This window comes from Phyllobates terribilis, unplaced genomic scaffold (assembly GCF_046119375.1).
Source record: "Phyllobates terribilis strain yellow unplaced genomic scaffold, ASM4611937v1 Scaffold_5545__1_contigs__length_50880, whole genome shotgun sequence".
Lineage (NCBI taxonomy): Eukaryota > Metazoa > Chordata > Amphibia > Anura > Dendrobatidae > Phyllobates > Phyllobates terribilis.
The window spans coordinates 2,570-9,519 of NW_027368292.1; the positions used below are offsets into that span (position 1 = coordinate 2,570).

The 6,950-nt window shown below is 46.6% G+C and overlaps 1 pseudogene; it reads left to right on the plus strand.

The window, feature by feature from the left end:
* Window positions 1-791: 791 nt before the first annotated feature.
* Window positions 792-6,520, plus strand: LOC141250287 (uncharacterized; annotated as a pseudogene).
* The last annotated feature ends 430 nt before the right edge of the window (window positions 6,521-6,950 follow it).

Below are 6,950 nucleotides of genomic sequence, written 5' to 3' on the forward strand. Positions count from 1 at the left end.
GTGAGAATTCAAACGCATATGTTTTAGTTTAATTTGAGGATTGTTTCATAATCTCTGGTGCTTTATATTATTATTGTTTGATCTTGATTTTATCTAGAGTGCACGCTAGGTTGAGTTATTATCATTCATATTGCTAGGACTTGACAATTCTATTTGAAAAGGCTTGACCTTTAGGTAGCAGGCATGATTTACATAGACTATTTGCGAGTGTTTATTGTGTAGAGATTATGAACTTGTGTCGAGTATCGGCTATTTGCCAATGGTATTGCATGAGCCTACTTATCTTTGATCTTTATGCTATTGAGCTTTTGAATCTTGGGATTTCCTTGGTTATTGCTTGCAATAAGGGTTTCTAGGACTATTTGGACTAGTTGCTATTTACGAACAAAGAGTAGGACAACTAAATTAAACGATATAAACATATGTTAGTAGAATTCGATGATCAACAATCTATCATGAACATTGTGTGGATACAAAGGAAGTGAACTCGTTTTCCCAATCATTGTTACAACAATCTTTTGCTATCTTCATTGCTTTAATTACGTTAGTTACAAACATCAACAAAAAAAACCCTTTGGTTACGTTCGAGTTACATCATAGAAATAGACTATAACTGACTCTCTTGGGATTCGACCCCTACTTACCACTTACTAGTGGAATCTGAGTTGGGAAATTACTTTGACCGTGGGGATCACGACAATCCCCGCGCGTCAGATTTTGGCGCCGTTGCCGGGGAGCCAGATTTATAGTTTGTTTCTATTTTGTTACTAATCTTGGTGTGGATCTATCTTATGGTCCACACCCGTGCTACTGACTCAGATTTGCTTGGTTTTGATCCAGAGATAGAGCGGACACACCAGCGGTTTTTGCGAGAATCTCTAGCAACTTTAGTGACTGAATCAATGGCGAACCAAACTCTGCGAGAGCTCGCCGATCTTGATTTGACGCAGCAACGCCTGGGGCTGACATTGCCTGCCCTAGCTGCCGGCGTTAACTTTGAGCTCAAAACAGGTTTCATAAATTTGCTGCCGCGATTTCACGGCCTGGCTGGAGAAGATCCAATTAGACATCTGAGTGAATTCCATGATATTTGCAACTGCAGCAGACCTAGTAGTGTGACCGAGGAACAGCTAAAGATGAGAGCTTTCGGCTTAACGCTGAAGGACAGTGCAAGAGGCTGGTACTATCTGATTCCTACCGGCACAGTGGACACGTGGCCTAAATTGCAGAAGGCCTTCCTTGATAAATACTTTCCCACGAAGAAGGCGGTGGCTCTGAAACGAGCTATCGCTAGTTTTGAGCAAGGAGATGATGAGTCGCTTTACGACTATGTCGAGCGATTCAATAAACTATGCGCCAGCAACCCGTTCCATGGCTTTCAAGAGAAAGATCTGGTAACTCACATCTACAATGGGTTGCTAGATCATGAGAGGCGGCTGGTAGACAATGCTTGTGGGGGCAGCATGATGAACTTGACTCCCGACGAAGCCCGGACGAGGCTAAATGAGATTGCTGACGGAACACGGAGCTTCGGGAGAACCTACACGAAGAGAACGGCTAGTGCTATTAGCTCCGGTGATGATTGGAGAAGTGCGTTCGCTGAGCTTACTACCTTGATCAAGGGGATGCAAGTTGGAAATCAGAATCAGAGGCCAGCTCGAGCTTGTGGGATCTGCACTGATGAGAGTCATCCTACTGACATGTGCCCACAATTACAAGATCCCACCGTCGCTGAAGTACATGCTGTAGGGGGTTATGGACCCTCTAGGCCTCGGTTCGACAACAACAACTACTCGTCGAGAAGCAATGATCATCCTGGCTTCCGGTGGAGCGATCCCAATGGTGGTCAATCTCAGAACTACTACCAGAATTATCAGAATCGCGCTCCACCACCCCCTCCGCAGAAGCAAGGGCCATCCACCGAAGATATGATCAATTCCCTAGCCCAGCACTTTACCACGCATGTCCAGACAACTGAATCCAGCATCAGAAACCTCGAGAAAACAAGTCAACTCCTGGAGAAAACAGTTGGACAGCTGGTGGAATCGGTCTCGGAGATTAAAGCAACTATCTCCAAGGGTCTCCCCTCGCAAACCGAGAGAAATCCACGAGAGAATGTCAGCGCTATGCATCTCCGGAGTGGGAAAATACTGGAAAGGAGCTTAGAAGATGAGACGATGGTGGATGGAGGATCACAGAGCTGGGCGAGACCTCGACCGAAAGGACAGGACCTCGACGAGGACACCAGAGACTCGAGTGAAGATTTTTCGACAGAGAAGAAAGACCTCGGTCGAGGAGGTACCAATCTCGGTCGAGAAGGCACGAATCTCGATCGAGATGATGGTGTGCAGAGCAACGAGGAGCAAGACCTCGACCGAGAAGGAGTCAGCCGATCGAAAACTACACCAGAATCTTCTAAAACTAAGCCCGAAGACGAGTACGAGGATCGAGGCGACTTCAAGCTTCGTCAAGAGAACTATGTGAGGCCCAACTTCCCTCCTCTGTACTCCGAGAAGCCACCTGCACCATTCCCTGAAGCATTAAAGGAGACGCGCAAACCAGTAAATGACAAGGAATTATTCGAGACGTTTAGCAAGTGCGAGGTAAACATCCCTCTACTTAAACTCGTCAAAAGTATTCCTCGTTACGCCAAATTCTTGAAGGAGCTATGCACCATCAAGAGGAACCAAAAGCTTAAAGGAAAAGGGAAGGTGCAAATGAGCGAGAGAGTTTCAGCTGTCTTCTAGCAAAAGATGGCAAAGAAGTGTTCGGATCCAGGTATGGTCAGTATACCTTGCATAATCGGTGAGAAGAAAATTGATAGGGCCATGCTAGATCTTGGCGCTTCTATTAATGTTCTACCTTACTCTTTATATAAACTGTTGGGCCTAGGACCCCTGACTAAGACAGGGATTGTGATTCAACTTGCCGATAGATCGACGGTTTACCCAAAAGGTATAGTCGAAGATGTGTTGGTAATGGTTGATAGTCTGATTTTCCCAGCTGATTTTTACGTGCTTGATATGGAACATGATAATCAAGCTGCTCCTATCCTTCTGGGTAGACCATTCATGAAAGCAGCTAACACTAAAATTGATCTAGCAAGTGGGTCGCTCACTTTAGAGTTTGATGGGGAAGTTGTTAGTTTCAATATCTATGAAGCTATGAAGCACCCTGCGAATGATAGCTCTGTTTTTTCCATTGATGTACTTGATCTTATTGTGCAAGAAACGTTTGATATGTGTGGGATTGATTCACTAAAATCTGTTATAGAGAATAGCATAAGAACTTCTGATGAGCATGATATGATTCTTACTAGTGATATACATGAGGAACTAGCACAATTAGATGCTCCAGGTACCCTTTTGGCCGTTGGGCCCTCGCTACTAACATTCTCGAGCGAGAAGCCACTCCCCTTTGTTATACAGGCACCCATTATTGAGCTGCAGGAACTACCTTCTCACCTGAAGTACACTTTCCTTGGAAAAGGGAAGACTTTGCCAGTAATCATTTCCAGCGCGCTCACAGAAGTACAAGAAGAGAAGCTAGTGCAGGTTCTGAAGGACAACGTTACAGCATTGGGATGGACCATTGCTGATATCAAGGGTATAAGCCCCGCAACCTGCATGCATAGGATCTTACTCGAGGAAGGAGCTAAACCAAGCCGGCAACCTCAGCGACGATTGAATCCTCCAATGATGGAGGTTGTGAAGAAAGAAGTGCTGAAGTTGCTTTCCGCTGATATGATCTACCCGATTTCTGACAGCAAGTGGGTCAGCCCGACTCAAGTCGTCAAGAAGAAGGGAGGGATCACTGTCGTGGAGAATGAAGCCGGCGAGATGGTTCCACAGAGGACACAGAAGGGATGGCGTGTCTGCATCGACTACCGCAAGCTAAACGCGGTAACTCGCAAAGACCACTTCCCTCTACCATTTATTGATCAAATGCTCGAGCGTCTGGCGGGTCGCGCATTCTACTGTTTCCTAGATGGGTACTCAGGATACTTCCAGGTGGCTATAGCGCCAGAAGACCAGGAGAAGACTACTTTCACATGTCCTTTCGGCACCTTCGCATACCGCAGAATGCCGTTCGGATTATGCAACGCACCCGGTACATTTCAACGATGTATGGTAAGCATCTTCTCCGAGTTTGTTGAGAATTTCATTGAAGTGTTCATGGATGATTTTACGGTACATGGTGATTCATTCGATGCATGCTTACATAATTTGACACTTGTGCTACAAAGATGTGTCGCGACCAATTTGGTCTTGAATTCAGAAAAGTGCCATTTTATGGTTAATCATGGCATCGTCTTAGGTCATATTGTATCCTCTAAGGGGATTGAGGTCGATAAGGCAAAGATTGATGTAATTCAGTCTCTGCCCTATCCTACTAATGTCCGCGAAGTTCGTTCTTTTCTAGGCCATGCAGGTTTCTATCGCAGATTTATTAAAGACTTCTCCAAGATCGCGACACCCTTGTGTGAACTATTGAAGAAGGAGGTGACTTTTGACCTCAACGACGAGTGCAAGAGAGCATTCGACACATTGAAGTCACACCTCACTGCAACTCCTATCATCAAAGCACCGGATTGGTCCCTCCCATTCGAGATCATGTGCGACGCAAGTGACTATGCCGTGGGAGCCGTTCTTGGACAAAAAGTTGGGCGAGCAATGCATGTTATCTACTACGCCTCGATGACTTTGAACGGCGCCCAGAAAAATTACTCCACCACCGAGAAGGAGTTACTTGCTGTGGTCTACGCCTTGGACAAATTCAGACAATATCTACTTGGCGTGAAAGTGATCATTCACACCGACCATGCAGCTCTTCGTTATCTCATGACGAAGAAGGAGTCAAAGCCGAGGCTCATCCGGTGGATCTTGCTATTGGGCGAGTTCGATATAGAGATACGAGACAAGAAGGGGTCCGAAAATTCTGTGGCGGACCATCTGAGCCGCATCGTGCATGACGGGGGAGAAGAAGCAAAGCCAAGTCTAGGATACTTCCCGGACGAGTCTCTTTGCCTAATCGAAACAGCGATTTCTCGACCGAGATCCACCCTCTCGACCGAGAAGAGTTCACCAGAGCGCTCAGTTGCTAAACTCTCGACCGAGAAATCAGAATCTCGACCGAGAACCAATAATCTCGATCGAGAAGCACCCCCAGAAACAAAGAACGAGGCATCCGAAGCCCAGGTTCTCGCCCTCCGCTCCCTCAAGCCATGGTACGCACACATTGTGAACTACCTCGTCCGCGGAGAATTCCCTCCTATATGCACCAAGGCTCAACGGGACAAGATCAAGAGTGAAGCGAAGTATTATGTTTGGGACGATCCTTACCTATGGAAGCATTGCGTGGATAAGGTTATCCGACGATGTCTCCCGAATAATGAGGTACAATCCGTCCTTACTTTTTGTCACTCTTATGCATGTGGAGGGCATTTCGGGCCTAATAAAACTGCTAGGAAGGTACTTGACACAGGTTTCTTTTGGCCACACATCTTTAGAGATGCGTATGCTTTTTGTCAAACTTGTGATAGGTGTCAAAGAGTGGGAAAAATCTCTCGTAGGAATGAGATGCCACAAACACCGTTGGTCTTTTGCGAGATCTTTGATGTGTGGGGGATCGATTTTATGGGACCTTTTCCTAGCTCTTTCGGGAATCTATATATATTACTTGCGGTGGACTATGTTTCCAAATGGGTGGAAGCAAAGGCCACCAGAACTGATGATTCCAAAGTAGTTGCAGGTTTCTTAAAGAGAACATATTTGCTAGGTTCGGTATCCCCAGGGCTCTTATTAGTGATCAAGGAACTCACTTCTGTAACAAGACGGTGAGCGCTCTTTTGAAGAAGTACGGGGTGACTCAGCGAATTTCTACAGCATACCATCCGCAGAGTAATGGTCAAGCCGAGGTTTCCAATCGGCAAATTAAGGGTGTGCTGGAAAAGACGGTGGCTCCCAATAGGAAGGATTGGAGTCTCCGCCTCGATGATGCATTATGGGCCTATCGCACCGCATACAAAACACCAATCGGGATGTCCCCATACCGCCTTGTGTTTGGAAAAGGATGTCATTTGCCGGTGGAGCTTGAGCATAAAGCATGGTGGGCAGTACAAAAATGCAACATGGAGATGAATGAAGCCGGTGAGCACCGGAAGTTGCAGCTGCATGAGCTGGAAGAGATACGCCGCGAAGCGTACGAGAACGCGACGATCTACAAGGAGAAAACCAAAGCGTGGCATGACAAGCACATTCTGCGCAAGGAATTCAAGGTAGGGGACAAGGTCCTCCTTTACAATTCGCGTCTCCAACTCTTTCCGGGCAAGCTGCGATCTAGATGGAGCGGGCCTTACATTATCGCCCGAGTCTTTCCTCATGGAGCGATAGAGCTCTTCGACAAAGACGACCACAACATTTTCAAGGTCAATGGCCAAAGGTTAAAACCTTACTATAGCGGTTTCTCAAACAAAGTGGTCGAGGACATGGCCCTCGAGGAGCCAGAGACGGTCACCTAGAAGTGGACCGCGTCGAGCCACGACGTTAACTACTGCGCTGCGCGGGAGGCAACCCGTGGGATTACTACTAACGTTTAACCCTTTGTTTTTGTTTTGTTTTTGGTTTCTTTTTTTTCCGGGACAAAGGCGGAGCTAACACATAGAAAGGCACTCGACGAGGAGCGCAGCGCAGACCCTCGACGAGCAGAATAGACACTCGACGAGCAGAGTAGACCCTCGACGAGCGTCAACCTTGTCAAGATCGAGACATACTCATCACGATCGAGATTTCTTCCCTATTCATGGTTTCCTCTTTTGCTGCATTGAGGACAATGCGCGATTCAAGTGTGGGGGAGGAGTTGACTTGTTTGGCTGTTTTCGGCTTAGGTTTCTAGGGTCTTGAGTTTATTTCGCCGATGCTTTTCGATCAATTTACGAGTCTGTACCGGAT